Raw genomic sequence first — 15,484 nt, forward strand, 5'->3', positions numbered from 1 at the left:
CATATAGTAAAAGTGCCATTTAGACACAACCTAGCCCACACATCTGCCGGCGTAATTTGCTTTACATTTATTACAGCGATAGAGGGGAAAGCGTTGATTTAATTTGCAGAGTCGGGGCTCTTCATTCCCTCCCTCTCTTAACCGATCCCAAGTCAGCCGAGAGTGATAGAGGGCTTTGAAGGTGCCCCTAGAAACTGATTTTGTGTCAGTTTGGCATTTTCTCTCACAATGGTTAAGGATAGATTGGGAGGGAAGCTGGTCTAGATCTGTACCTAGGAAACTTTACCACCGAGCATAAAATAGCGTTCTTACATCTGGAGCGAGGCTGGCTCGGTGAAATACGATAGTCCCACATGTGCACTGTTCTGTTCTCTGCTGCACTAATAAAGTTGATCTGGTGTGTTTTGGAGCGAGCTGTGTTAAGGGGAAAGTTCAGTATTTTACAACTCCAAGTTAGATGGCTCCACATCACTGAAAGTAGTCTATGGCCAGGAGAAACTGTGAAATCCATTTGTTGTATTTTTTTCTCTAAACAGCCACTACAAATTTGAGCTATTATATAGTCTACTGTGTATATGTAAAACACTGAACCCCCTTTAAGTACTGCAGGAGGATGTTGGGCGGCAGGGAGATCAAAGTAATGGGCCCTGTTCAAGCAAACTCTGGAAAGACAAAGGATTTCAGAGCCTCTCCACATTTTTATCAAACATGCTTAAATTTCTCGCTAGTCCTGGCACATCTGGACTGGCTAGTTTCTAAAGTCTCTCTGTCTTGCTTGTTTGCCTCTGCCTTTCTCCCTCTTCCATCCTTTCTCTCAGCTCACTCACTATTTCTCTCCTGGGGCCTTTCAGAAAATATATAATTCCCTCCTTTCCCTCACTGATATAAACATAGCTGGTTGGTGGATGCAGATTGAATCCTTGGTTTTGTATCCAATGACTTGAAATGAATGATTAGCTACATCCAGGAAAAGGATGGAGGCATATTCGCTATTCAAAGAGGGCCCTGGTCTCCTCTCTCCCACTAGTTCCCACTTTCTCCCCCTTTCATTCCTCTCCCTCCATCCCCCTCTCTGCTGTGTGTGGTAAACTTGCTGTTTCGGCCCACGGCTCCCCTCAGACCCCCCCTCCTCCCACCCCCCTCTCCTCCTGCCCCAGTAAGTACATCACGAGTGCTTCAGAGCAGGGCCTTTAAAAGCATGTGATTCTAATCCGTCGCGAGCAGCCGATCAAGTTTCCCCAAATTAATGTAACATCCACTGTAAAAAAGAAAAAGAAAAATAAAGTCCCTTTTGGGTGCGTACCAAAACAAGCACTGGCTCGATGGGGCCAGCACTTAACGCGATGTGCACTTTTCACATACGTTTTTTCTCTCTGTACACACACAGATTCACCATGTAAAGGTTTCATTGTGTATTTCAAGCTAATACAGTTTTTAGCAATACTCAAACTTAGGCGTTTCATCTGTATCATTGCTATTAGAAGTTAGTGCCTTCCTGGCAGTACATTGTCATCCCCTCCATCCCACAGCCTAAATATGGGATGAGTCGCAGTGGTTAGGGCTAGACTCGGTTGCCAAGGCGATTATGTCGGGACTATTTCACCATTATATTGTTATGGTGCATGAGGGCACCTTTCCGTGTTGACACAACACGCCGCGTTCATGGGAAGAAAATGACACGGAACTACTTCAAAGCATCCGCAGAATGCTTGGCCCAAAAACACAACACTATTAGAAAAATTACCTCTGGGAATTTTAGTATGCGGTCTTAAAGATTTGGGATCCAAAACATGCCGTCACTGAGTAGAAAGGCAGCTTGGCATCGCATGAAATGATTTAATTTAATGCTGAGTTTTATTTTATTTATGTAGAAAATAAATCACGAGTACCAGGTTTCGCTTGCTAAAGCGACCCATCAGGTTCGGTCTCAATTAATCATTACTCACTTATTCCTTTAGTCTTGGGGCGATTTTCTCAATGTCCTTCAGCTTCAAACACCTCTTTCTGGTGAGAGAGAAAAAAACTCCATACTACTATACTTTATTAAAATAATTATGAGCAACGTTAGACAGGGTGCCAAGCTGTGTCTTAAACTAATTCTCTAGAAACTACCTTTTCAACTGGGCCATAAAGAAAATAAGCCCTATAGGCCATATGCATACATTGCAGTGTGTCAACATTCTTTTGTTTCTTGCAAAGACAGTGAAAACTGACATTTATAGGTTTTGCTGCCAAGTCGAAAGGGGGCATGAAACCGTTAAGGATACCAAAAACCGGTTTGGCCCATAACTCATGATCAAACATATGGGATTAATAATGCTTTACACCTAGAAATTGATTATATTTCTTTTGGTTTTAAACCTTTAAGCTGAGCAATAAGAGTGCTGACAAACAGGTTGTTTACATAGGGAAATCCCTGCAGACTTGTCCAAACTGCAGACTTCCGGTTTCCACTTGCAGTTACTTATACGGGAAGGGAGTTTGTTTGGGTGGGAAATCTCCGGTAACGGGTTTCGCTATTCAAACCATGTGCGTAACGTCGCTAATTGGACCGTATCTTCCCTGTAGTGCACTACTGCCTGACCAGGGCCCATGGGTTTCTGGTCAAAGGTAGTGACTAAATACGGGAAAATGGTGCAATTAGGGACACATTTTGAGTTTAGCTCCAGTTTCAAAAAATCTCGGAGGGGCGATATTTCTCCATTTGCAGAAATTCATGTTCAAACTAACTTTACTCTGAATCACACATGCAGCATGCTATTCGTCCTGAAAACCTCTTCTACTGGTTAACTGTACTTCCCTAGCTCAGAAACCAAGTTCCCGGCCCCAACATGTCCAAGGGTGCTTCACACTAGAGGGAGAGCCTGTGTGTGTGTGTGTGTGTGTGTTTTGAGAGACGGAGGCACGCTCAAGGTGCTGTGTTTGGTCTGTTTACTTTAGCTCAGGTGTCATCGCTTCAGGCGGGCGCGTTTCTAACTGCTCGCCTGAACAGTCATCGGTTTCACCAGCAGACTCAAAACTCCCACAATCACCGCTACTCTCCATAGATTGCTCCCGGACCTCCATACAGCTGAAGTGAAACTGCGTTTGGGTTATGAAATGGAACAAAGTGTCAAAGTATTAAAGGATAGTTTCACCCCTGTTAGGCCAGCGTTTCCCTAAGCTCCTACCCAACTGATTCAAATGATCAAAGATTGTGATTGGTTGATTATTGCAGTCAGCTGTGAAGCGCTAGGGCAAAAACCAAAACGTGCACTCCTTGGGGTCCCTAGGACCGAGTTTAGAAAGGCACGCTGCTGTGGGGCGTCTATGGACAAGCCAGGGTATGACAGCAATTCGTGCTTTGGTTTAGTTTCCCTGGCACTGCTTCCACATGCTAACGTTTAAGAGTGCCTCATGGTTCACCAACTACTTCTCAGATAGGGTTCAATGTGTCAAATCGGAGGGCCTGTGTTGTCTGGACCTCTGGCAGTCTCTATGGGGTGTCGGGGTTCAATTCTCGGGCCGACTCATTCTCTGTGTATATCAGTGTCGCTCTTGCTGCTGGTGACCTCCCGGAGCCACCTCCTTGCAGGCGACACCATTTTGTTACATCTGGCCCCATTCATTGGACGCTGTGTTAAAACTTTTCTCAAATGAGCTTCAATGCCATACAGCGCACTCCTTCGTAGCCTCGAACGCTCTTCGCTTAAACACTAAATACATGCTCTTCAATCTGCCCCCTTGACTAGAATCACTACTCTCGGCAGGTCTGGCTTAGAATATGTGGACAATTACCTAGGTGTCTGGTTGGGCCGTAAACTCTCCTTCCAGACTCACATTAAGCGTCTCAATCAAAGTTAAATCTAGAATCGTTCCATAACAAAGTCTCTCCTTCACTCATGCTGCCAAACATGCCCTCCTACAAACTGACTATCCACCAGCGATCTCTTGACTTGGCGATGTAATTTACAATAATAGCCTCGTTTTGTCACCAAAGCCCCATATACTACCCACCATTATGACCTGTACGGCTCTCGGTGGCTTTCGGCCCTCACTACATGCTCGTCACCAAACCCACTGGCTCCAGGTCATCTATAAATCACTTCTGGCAAATCTCTGCTTATCTTCGCTCATTGGTCGTCATAGCAACACCCACCCATAGTATTCACTCCAGAGGTATATCTCACTGGTCATCCCCCAAAGCCCACACACCTGCTTTGGCCGCTCATTCCTTCCAGTTCTCTGCTGCCATCGGCTGGAACAGGCTACAAAAATCTCTGAAGCTGGAGACTTTTATCTCCCTCACTAATTTTAAGCATCAGTTGTCAAGCCCTAGCTTACGATCACTGCACCTGTACACAGCCCATCCGTAATTCACCCAACCACCTCATCCCCACTTATTGTTATTTATTTTGCACACCCAGTATCTCTATTTGCACATCATCTTCTGCACATCTATCACTCCAGTGTGAATACTAAATTGTGATTATTTTTGCACTATGGCGAATTTATCATTACCTACATAACTTACATTTACACACACTGTATATAGATTTTCTATTGTGTTTATTGGCTGTACGTTTTGTTTTATCCCATATGTAACTATGTGTTGTTGTTGTTGTTTTTAATCACACTTCTTTGCTTTATCTTGGCCGGTCGCGGTTGTAAATGAGAACTTGTTCTCAACTGTTACCTGGTTAAATAAAGGCGCAAATCCCATTCACGTTATGGGACAGATTAGCAAGTGACACCAATATATCATTTTGGTGTACTCTCTCTTTAACTCACTGTCTCGAAGAAAATCTCCATCATACGCTCTTCTCCTCAACCGAACCCTTTCTTTTTGGCTGCAAAAAAAAAAGAATAAAGTCGTAAGTGGCAATCTGTAATTGGTTCGCACATTTTTGGACTTTCAAAATGGATTCTTGCCAAGTCATTCATTGATTCTTGAAGAGTTGAACTTATAAATGCCTCATGAACTTAGTTCAACTGTCATACCCCATCAGAACCCCAAATATAGGTTTTTACTTAATGTATGCAAACAATGTAATTGTAGCATAAAAAAAAACTGTATAGCCTCAAAACATGGTTAAAACTATAATTTACTTCTCATGGATGGTCAGTCCTTGCATCCAACGCTGAAGTGGCCATACAGCATTTACTAGTTGGTAAGCTCTGCAGACTTGGGCTTTCATGCTTCTTGCGCTTAGCAGAGCATATCTTTGTGAAGAGTGAGCTTGTGTTGTTTATACTGGACCTCCCGCCCCCACCTACCGTTAACCAATCATGTCATGCGGAGCCCTCCACATTGTTACAAAATTTTGAGGCACAGGGCGATGTGGTACAGAGCTTGATTTGACCTCTTCATGCATCCTGGGGATCCACCAATTGCTCAATACCTTCCCATACAGAAGCCTCCGACCACATTTTCCAGATCAAACAAATTGGCTTTTAGCCTACATCTCTCCATCCCCATCCCTCAGCTATTTACCAAAACAGACAGTGGGGTGGCCATTGCACCCCTTAAAGCACATAAACAATGTGCCCTCTTGATCTCTTAAGTGTCAATGAAGCTTTTGCAGACTTTTTCGCTGAGGGACGGTGGCAAGCAGCTTATTTATACATAGACATGTCACCCAGGCAAGCAAGCTCAAAGGAGCATGTGAACATAAATAAAGCAACAACATATAACATAGTCCTAGCTTAGCATTTGGACGCAACTGTTGTTGTTTTTAGCAAAGAGACATGCCAAGCTAGGATACATGCTAGTTAGCTTTGGGTGAATGTGCTAACAAGCTATACTTAGCTATAGAGTTCAGACAAAGCTTCTTCAACTGCTCATCTCGCTCAGCCAGTGTGCGGTCGAGCTGGAGCAAGGATATTGACTGTAAAAAGAGATGTAACTAACTTACCATTTTGCTAATGTAAATAACCTACACGGACTGAGCTTCTCCTTCAGTGACACTGAGTGCACAAGCAATGAGTTTCCCGCGGTAGTTCGGGTTGTCAACAAGGAAGGGAGGGCAGATATTAAACTCGCTCTCCTCATAGCCTGGCTTGCCATCTGTTTGTCCGTCTCGGAGAGCTACAGTCCTACACATCACAGCATACTATGGTTATGATCAGCGATGTAGTGGTGTGAAAAAAAGGTGGCGGGTAACCTGATCCGCAGGTCGCGGTGTAAAAAGGTAACTTCGCTCCCTATGCTTTCATTGCATTTTCTACAAAAGGTGGGTGAGCTGCTTAGGCAAAAAAAAGTGCGTCAGCTGTGTCTACCCTCCATTACCCATTGTTTCCCAACTCTGACCTGGCCCCTGGGTACACTATGAGTTGTTTTGCCCTTGCACTAACAGCTGATTCAAATGTAACCAACTCATCATCAAGCTTTGATTATTTGAATCAGCTAGTGTTTTGCTAGGGCAAAAATCTAAACGTGCACCAGGTTGGATGGGTTCTGTAGTGTACAACAATATTTAAGTCCCAAACCCACAGATTCTCAATTGGATTGGGGTCTGGGCTCTGACTAGGCCATTCAAGACATTTAAATGTTTCCCCTTAAACCACTCGAGTGTTGCTTTAGCAGTATGCTTGGTCATTGTCCTGCTGGAAGGTGAACCTCCGTCCCAGTCTCAAATCTCTGGAAGACTGAAACAGGTTTCCCTAAGAAAATGTCCCTGCATTTAGCGCCATCCATCATTCCTTCAATTCTGACCAGTTTCCCAGTCCCTGCCAATGATGGTGTTCTCGGGGTGATGAGAGGTGTTGGGTTTGCACCAGACATAGCGTTTTCCTTGATGGCCAAAAGCTCAATTTTAGTCTCATCTGACCAGAGTACCTTCTTCCATATGTTAGGGTAGTCTCCCACATGCCTTTTGGCGAACACCAAACGCGTTTGCTTATTTTTTTCTTTAAGCAATGGCTTTTCTGGCCTCTTTTCCGTAAAGCCCAGCATTGTGGAGTGTACGGCTTAAAGTGGTCCTATGGACAGATACTCCAATCTCCCCTGTGGAGCTTTTGCAGCTCCTTCAGGGTTATCTTTGGTCTCTTTGTTGCATCTCTGATTAATGCCCTCCTTGCCTAGTCTGTGAGTTTTGTTGGGCGGCCCTCTCTTGGCAGGTTTGTTCTGGTGCCATATTCTTTCCATTTTTTTAATAATGGATTTAATTGTGCTCCGTGGGATGTTCAAAGTTTCAGATATTTTTTATAACCCAACCCTGATCTGTCCTTCTCCACAACTTTGTCCCTGACCTGTTTGGAGAGCTCCTTGGTCTTCATTGTCCGCTTGCTTGGTGGTGCCCCTTGCTTAGTGGTGTTGCAGACTCTGGGCCTTTCAGAACAGGTGTATATATACTGAGATCATGTGACAGATCATGTGACACTTAGATTGCACACAGGTGGACTTTATTTAGCTAATTATGTGACTTCTGAAGGTAATTGGTTGCACCAGATCTTATTTAGGGGTTTCATAGCAAAGGGGGTAAATATAGTGGCGCCGGAGAAGATGGCTGCCGTTTTACAGCCCTCTAACCAATTGTACTATTATGTGTGTTTTTCCGCGTTATTTGTAATTTATTTCTGCCATCGTCTCTTATAACCAAAAGAGCTTCTGGATATCAGGACAGCGATTACTCACCTCGTATTGGACGAATATTTTTTCTTCAACGAGGCGGCCGCGAAGGATATCCTACAGACACCCGACAAGGCCCAAATCCCGTCATTCGCATGAGGAAGAGACGGAGATATCGTGGACGAGGTCGGGGTGCCTTGTAGGGATCCGACGGCGAGCGAGTAAACTGCCTCTCCCATCAATCCTATTAGCCAATCTTCAATCATTTGAGAATAAATGGGATGACCTAAGATTACGGTTATCCTACCAACGGGACATTAAAAACTGTAATATCTTATGTTTCACTGAGTCGTGGCTGAAGCAGCGACATGGACAACATGGACAATGTACGTGGACAACATGGACAACATACTGCTATCGGCAGGATAGAATGGCTGATTCCGGTAAGACAAGGGGTGACGGTCTGTGTATATTTGTAAACAACAGCTGGTGCACAAAATCAAATACTAGAAGTCTCGAGGTTTTGTTCGCCTGAGGTAGAGTATCTTATGATAAGCTGTAGACCACACTATTTACCAAGAGAGTTTTCATCAATATTTTTCATAGCTGTCTATTTACCACCACAAACCAATGCTGGCATTAAGATTGCACTGAATGAGCTGTATAAGGCCATAAGTCAACAGGAAAACACTCATCCAGAGGCAGCACTCCTAGTGGCCGGGGACTTTAATGCAGGGAAACTTAAATCCGTTCTACCTAATTTCTACCAGCATGTTAAATGTGCAACCAGAGGGAAAAAAAACTCTATACCACCTTTACTCCACACACAGATGCATACAAAGCTCTCCCTCGCCCTCCATTTGGCAAATCTGACCATAACTCTATCCTCCTGATTCCTGCTTATAAGCAAAAACTAAAGCAGGAAGCACCAGTGACTCGGAATAAAAAAGTGGTCAGATGACGAGATGCTAAGCTACAGGACTGTTTTGCTAGCACAGACTGGAACATGTTCGGGATTCTTCAGATAGCATTGAGGAGTACACCACATCAGTCACTGGCTTCATCAATAAGTGCATCGATGATGTCGTCCCCACAGTGACTGTACGTACATACCCCAACCAGAAGTCTCTGTGCTCCTGAGTGGCGCAGTGGTCTAAGGCACTGCATCGCAGTGCTAGCTGTGCCACTAGAGATCCTGGTTCGAATCCAGGCTCTGTCGCAGCCGGGAGACTCATGGGGCGGCGCACTGGTGGCCCAGCGTCGTCCAGGGTAGGGGAGGGAATGGCCGGCAGGGATGTAGCTCAGTTGGATAGAGCATGGCGTTTGCAACTCCAGGGTTGTGGGTTCAATTCCCAAGGGGGGCCAGTATAAAAAAATATGTATTCACTAACTGTAAGTCGCTCTGGATAAGAGCGTCTACTAAATGACTAAAATGTAAATGTAAAAATGTAAATGTAAGTCATGGATTACAGGAAACATCCGCACTGAGCTAAAGGGTAGAGCTGCCGCTTTCAAGGAGCGGGACTCTGAACCCGGACGCTTATAAGAAATCCCGCTATGCCCTCCGACGAACCATCAAACAGGCAAAGAGTCAATACAGGACTAAGATTGAATCGTACTACACCGGCTCTGACGCTCGTCCGGATGTGGCAGGGCTTGGAAAACTATTACAGACTACAAAGGGAAGCACAGCCGCGAGCTGTCCAGTGACACAAGACTTCCAGACGAGCTAAACCACTTCTATGCTCGCTTCGAGGCAAGCAACACTGAAGCATGCATGAGAGCACCAGCTGTTCCGGATGACTATGTGATCACGCGCTCCGTAGCCGATGTGAGTAAGACTTTTAAGCAGGTCAGCATTCACAAGGCCGCAGGGCCAGACGGATTACCAGGACGTGTACCAACTGGCAAGTGTCTTCACTGACATTTTCAACATGTCCCTGACTGAGTCTGTAATACCAACATGTTTCAAGCAGACCACTATAGTCCCCGTGCCCAAGGACACTAAGATAACCTGCCTAAATGACTACCGACCCGAGGCACTGACGTCTGTAGCCATGAAGTGCTTTGAAAGGCTGGTCATGGCTCACATCAACACCATTATCCCAGAAACCCTAGACCCACTCCAATTTGCATACCGCCCCCAACAGATCCACAGATGATGCAATCTCTATTGCACTCCACACTGCCCTTTCCCACCTGGACAAGAGGAACACCTACGTGAGAATGCTATTCATTGACTACAGTTCAGCATTCAACACCATAGTGCCCTCAAAGCTCATCACTAAGCTAAGAATCCTGGGGACTGAACACCTCCCTCTGCAACTGGATCCTGGACTTCCTGACGGGCAGCCCCCAGGTGGTAAGGGTAGGTAACAACTCACATCTGCCACACTGATCCTCAACACAGGGGCCCCTCAGGGGTGCATGCTCAGTCCCCTCCGGTACTCCCTGTTCACCCATGACAGCATGGCCAGGCACGACTCCAACACCATCATTAAGTTTGCCGACGACACAACAGTGGTAGGGCTGATCACCGACAACGATGAGACAGCCTATAGGGAGGAGGTCAGAGACCTGGCCGTGTGGTGCCAGGATAACAACCTCTCCCTCAACGTGACCAAGACAAAGGAGATGATTGTGGACTACAGGGAATAAAAGAGGACTGAGCACGCCCCCATTCTCATCGACGGGGCTGTAGTGGAACAGGTTGAGAGCTTCAAGTTCCTTGGTGTCCACATCACCAACGAACTATCATGGCCCAAACACACCAAGACAGTCGTGAAGAGGGCACGACAAAGCCTATTCCCCCTCAGGAGACTGAAAAGATTTGGCATGGGTCCTCAGATCCTCAAAAATTCTACAGCTGCACCATCGAGAGCATCCTGACTGGTTGCATCACCGCCTGGTATGGCAACTGCTTGGCCTCCGACCGCAAGGCACTACAGAGGGTAGTGCGTACGGCCCAGTACATCACTGGGGCCAAGCTTCCTGCCATCCAGGACCTCTATACCAGGCGGTGTCAGAGGAAGGCCCTCAAAATTGTCAAAGACTCCAGCCACCCTAGACATAGACTGTTCTCTCTGCTACCGCACGGCAAGCGGTACCGGAGTGTCAAGTCTAGGTCCAAAATACTTCTCAACAGCTTCTACCCCCAAGCCATAAGACTCCTGAAAAAGCTAATCATGGCTACCCGGACTATTTGCACTGCCCCCCCACCCCCACACCATCTTTTTACGCTGCTGCTACTCTGTTAATTATTTATGCATAGTCACTTTAACTCTACCCACATGTACATATTACTTCAACTACCTCAACTAGCCGGTGCCCCCCGCACATTGACTCTGCACCGGTACCCCCCTGTATATATAGCCTCCCTACACTTCTGCTCTTTTTTCTCAGCACTTTTTTGTTGTTGTTTTATTTTACTTTTTTTTATTAAAAATAAATGCACTGTTGGTTAAGGGCTGTAAGTAAGCATTTCACTGTAATGTCTGCACCTGTTGTATTCGGCACATGTGGCCAATAAAATTTGATTTGATTTGATTACATATGCACGCACCAATTTTCCATTAGTTATTTTTTTTAATTTTTTGAAACAAGTCATTTTTTAAATTTCACTTCACCAATTTGGACTATTTTATGTATGTCCATTACATGAAATCCAAATAAAAATCAATTTAAATTACAGGTTGTAATGCAACAAAATAGGAAAAATGCTGATGTATTTGCCAATGATAGGCTTTGAAGCCACAGTTCGGCCATATTGGCACTCCTCAGAAGAAGCAGTCCTCAATTAAATCTTTCAAGGACAAAATGTTTCAAAGATTTATAGATAATGATGAGATGCTCATGTCTGTGCCCTAACAATGTGTCATCTCAATGGCTGGAAGGCAGGCGACAAGCTTAGGTTTATCTGACCGATTTTGTCGAGGAAAACCTCTCGTTTCACTTCTTCATCTGATGTGTTGAAGTATTTTGTTGTTGTAGTGGGAACAAAAATATATATATACATTTTAAGGAAAATGTTTTTATATTATTTTTTATGTTGAGCTCTCATAATATAATTTAAAAGTATGCATTACGGTGTCTGTAATAAAATAAATGTGTCAAATTTTTTTTTGACACTAAGAAATGCATTTCTATAGCTTCCAACATGTTTTACAATGGTGGGGGAGTGCCAAGATGGAGGAGCAGCGGCATCAAAACAGCACCCCCTGTCAGTCATAATGTATATACAGTACCACTCAAAGGTTTGGACACTCATTCAAGGGTTTTTCTTTATTTTTACTATTTTCTACATTGTAGAATAATAGTGAAGACAAACTATGAAATAACACATATGGAATCATGTAGTTACCAAAAAAGTGTTAAACAAATCAAACAAATCAAAATATATTTTAAATTCTTCAAAGTAGCCACCCTTTGCCTTGATGACAGCTTTGCACACTCTTGGCATTCTCTCAACCAGCTTCACCTGGAATGTTTTTCCAACAGTCTTGAAGGAGTTCCCACATATGCTGAGCACTTTTCCTTCACTCTGCGGTCCAATTCATCCCAAACCATCTCAATTGGGTTGAGGTCAGGTGATTGTGGAGGCCAGGTCATCTGATGCAGCACTCCATCACTCTCCTTCTTGGTCAAATAGCCCTTACACAGCCTGGAGGTGTGTTGGGTCATTGTCCTGTTGAAAAACAAATGATAGTCCCACTAAGCGCAAAACCAAATGGGATGGTGTATTGCTGCAGAATGCTGTGGTAGCCATGCTGGTTAAGTGTGCCTTGAATTCTAAATAAATCACAGACAGTGTCACCAGCAAAGCACCCCCACACCATCACACCTCCTCCTCCGTGGTTCACGGTGGGAACCACACATGGAGATCATCCGTTCATCACAAATCTCATCAGACCAAAGGACAGATTTCCACCGGTCTAATGTCCATTGCTCGTGTTTCTTGGCCCAACCAAGTCTCTTCTTCTTATTGGTGTCCTTTTGTAGTGGTTTCTTTGCAGCAATTCGACCATGAAGGCCTGATTCACGCAGTCTCCTATGAACAGTTGATGTTGAGATGTGTCTGTTACTTGAACTCTGTGAAGCATTTATTTGGGCTGCAATTTCTGAGGCTCTGGGTCTTCCTTTCCTGTGGCTGTCCTCATGAGAGCCAGTTTCATCATAGCGCTTGATGGTTTTTGCGACTGCACCTGAAGAAACGTTCAAATTTCTAGAATTGTTCTGTAATGATGGACTGTCATTTCTCTTTGCTTATTTGAGCTGTTCTTGCCATAATATTTTCTGTATACCACCCCTACCTTGTCACAACACAACTGATTGGCTCAAACGCATTAAGGAAAGAAATTCCACAAATTAACTTTTAACAAGGCACACCTGTTAATTGAAATGCATTCCAGGTGACTACCTCATGAAGCTGGTTGAGAGAATACCAAGCGTGTGCAAAGCTGTCATCAAGGAAAAGGGTGGCTACTTTGAAGAATCTCAAATTCAACATATATTTTGATTTGTTTGACACTTGTTTGGTTACTACATGATTCCATGTGGCATTTCATCGTTTTGATGTCTTCACTATTATTCTACAATGTAGAAAATAGTACAAATAAAGAAAAACCCTTGAATGAGCAGGTGTCCAAACTTTTGACTGGTACTGTATAAATAATTGGTTATGACAGTACCAAAGAGGGTGGCAAATCCTCTATAGTAATAGCAAAGTGTCTTTGTACTAGGAGTGGGTAGATGGAATATAATAAAGGTTAGGATTCTTCCAACTGGACAATTCCCCAATGAGAAGATTTTACCAGAGGCTGCAAGAAAAGTCTACAGAAATAGCTTTGTTTGTTATTGATGCCTTCTTGACTACATAAGTGTTTCTTCATTTAAGTTTCTTATCTACAGGCTATTTCTTTCTCATTCATTGAAGTGGATTGACAAAACACTTTTTTCAGGAATGCAATACTTTATTTCTGTGCTGTACACAAAGAGCAAATAAACAAATTATGGTATGGTCAAACTTTAGGGAAATGTTTTCACACACTGCAAGCATATTAGGGCTTTGGGAAATCTGACTTTAAATATGAATGTTCCGATACAGTGAAAGGGAATAACACTGCCGTTTTTAACAGGGTGTTGCGTAAAGTTGGAATGTATGAGGGGGGAAAAAAACATTCTAAGTCTGTGTGTCTGACATTAACAATGTGCATGACATTCATAACACTTGCAACAATACACAATCTTCAAAAACGTTTTACATACCCATTTAGGGGGTGGAATGGAACAGCACAGTCATTGCAATGCCACTAAAACTTAGTTTCTGTACAAAAATGTACAAGTTGCATATCACACTTGCTGCATTACTGAGAGCTAAACATACAGTATATGGGCACTTCTTCCATTTGGCATCAGGGTATCAACATGGACGAGGACAACAAATAACTTAACAAGGACAAATACAAAATGGCTGCCTGAAACTATGTACATGAAAGTAATGAATTGATGCGAGTCAAGTAGCTTTCAATCTAAATTAATCCAAACGGACGCATGAAAAAAAAGATAAGGAGAGCATTTTTGAAGGCTGAACCTATTAAGATGTAGGCTAATTACCTTTTTATACAGTGCAGTTTATTTACACAGATTACATCTCGACTGTTAAGCCATTGTATGTTTTTTAGATAAACTATTAGACAGTGTCAGCTACAGTATCAGAATACTACACCTGAGTAGTATCAATAGTTTTGTGTGACAACAAACAAATGGGCTCAACAATTGAGGATGGGAGGTAAAAGATGACAGGTTTGTAATATCAGTTTCAATATTGTCGTTATTGTTTCTAACAGTTCTACAATTACCTAGAGTGCAGAGTAGCAAGAACAACACAGATGTATAACTATTGTTAATTTTCAGGACTCATTGAAAGTGAACTAAACATCCCAGAATGCTTTGAGCCATAAGTAGTATCATAAAGAGTTTAATGTGAATTGTCCCTTATCGTATTTTACACCACGCGCACGCACGCACACACACAATCCTTTGCATTGAGCAACAATATCTAGTCTGTTATTATTGTGGAAGAGAAGCAAAGTGTAAAACCACTGGAGTAGAGGAGATAAGATACTATATCATACACTGAGCAGTAAGTGAACTCCTTATTGTTAATATATGTAAATATCAAGTGGTGGTGTGTAGATTGAAAAAACACTCCCACAAATACAAAGAACTATCTCCTAAGCAAAATGTAACCAATGGGCGATGTCACAAAATATAGCTTCCTGTAGATGTCTGCAATCTTTGACAAATGTTTCGCAGATGTTTGGGAATGTTTCACAAATGTTTGTGGGAAGGTTTTCGGACAGCGTTGCATGCACTTGTTATATATACCATGCTTAAAAAATACCCTGATATATTTTAGGTCCTACGTATGAAATTGAACAGGTGAGGTGGGTAGAGATACCTGTAGATAACTCTCATTTTCACTGAGAACATTTTACTAGAAGCTACTTTAGCCGGAGATTACTTTGTGGTGATCATTGATGCCAAATAATAATAATAATGGGATGCCAAGAAAGTGAAACAATCTAATTAATTGAAATTGGGGAATGAGATATTTTTGGAGCTAGTCTGTGTCAAAGTCCAGGCACTTTATTTTAGATTTTTACTTCCTTTCAATCTCACTTCCATACACATTGGTGACCGTCAACTAATATTAGCAACAACTTCCATACTTTTAATTTCATTGCATGATAAACATTAACTTCCAGTTTTACATCAAGTGCCATGTCACAACAATAAATAACGAAAGGAAGAATTTGTCCAACCTAACCATGATACCCAGTTATAATTTTTCATCGTCCCAACAAGGATCCCTTTAAACAAAAGGAATGTATTGTATATCAGCTCTGGGGTGAAATTTCCCTAAATTCAGATCTA

At 43.1% G+C, this 15,484-nt stretch overlaps 1 pseudogene; it reads right to left on the reverse strand.

The window, feature by feature from the left end:
• Nucleotides 1-4,794, reverse strand: part of LOC123484154 — a 34,361-nt pseudogene extending 29,567 nt beyond the window's left edge.
• Between the last annotated feature and the right edge of the window lie 10,690 nt (nt 4,795-15,484).

The sequence above is a fragment of the Coregonus clupeaformis genome, unplaced genomic scaffold, assembly GCF_020615455.1.
Source record: "Coregonus clupeaformis isolate EN_2021a unplaced genomic scaffold, ASM2061545v1 scaf0206, whole genome shotgun sequence".
Lineage (NCBI taxonomy): Eukaryota > Metazoa > Chordata > Actinopteri > Salmoniformes > Salmonidae > Coregonus > Coregonus clupeaformis.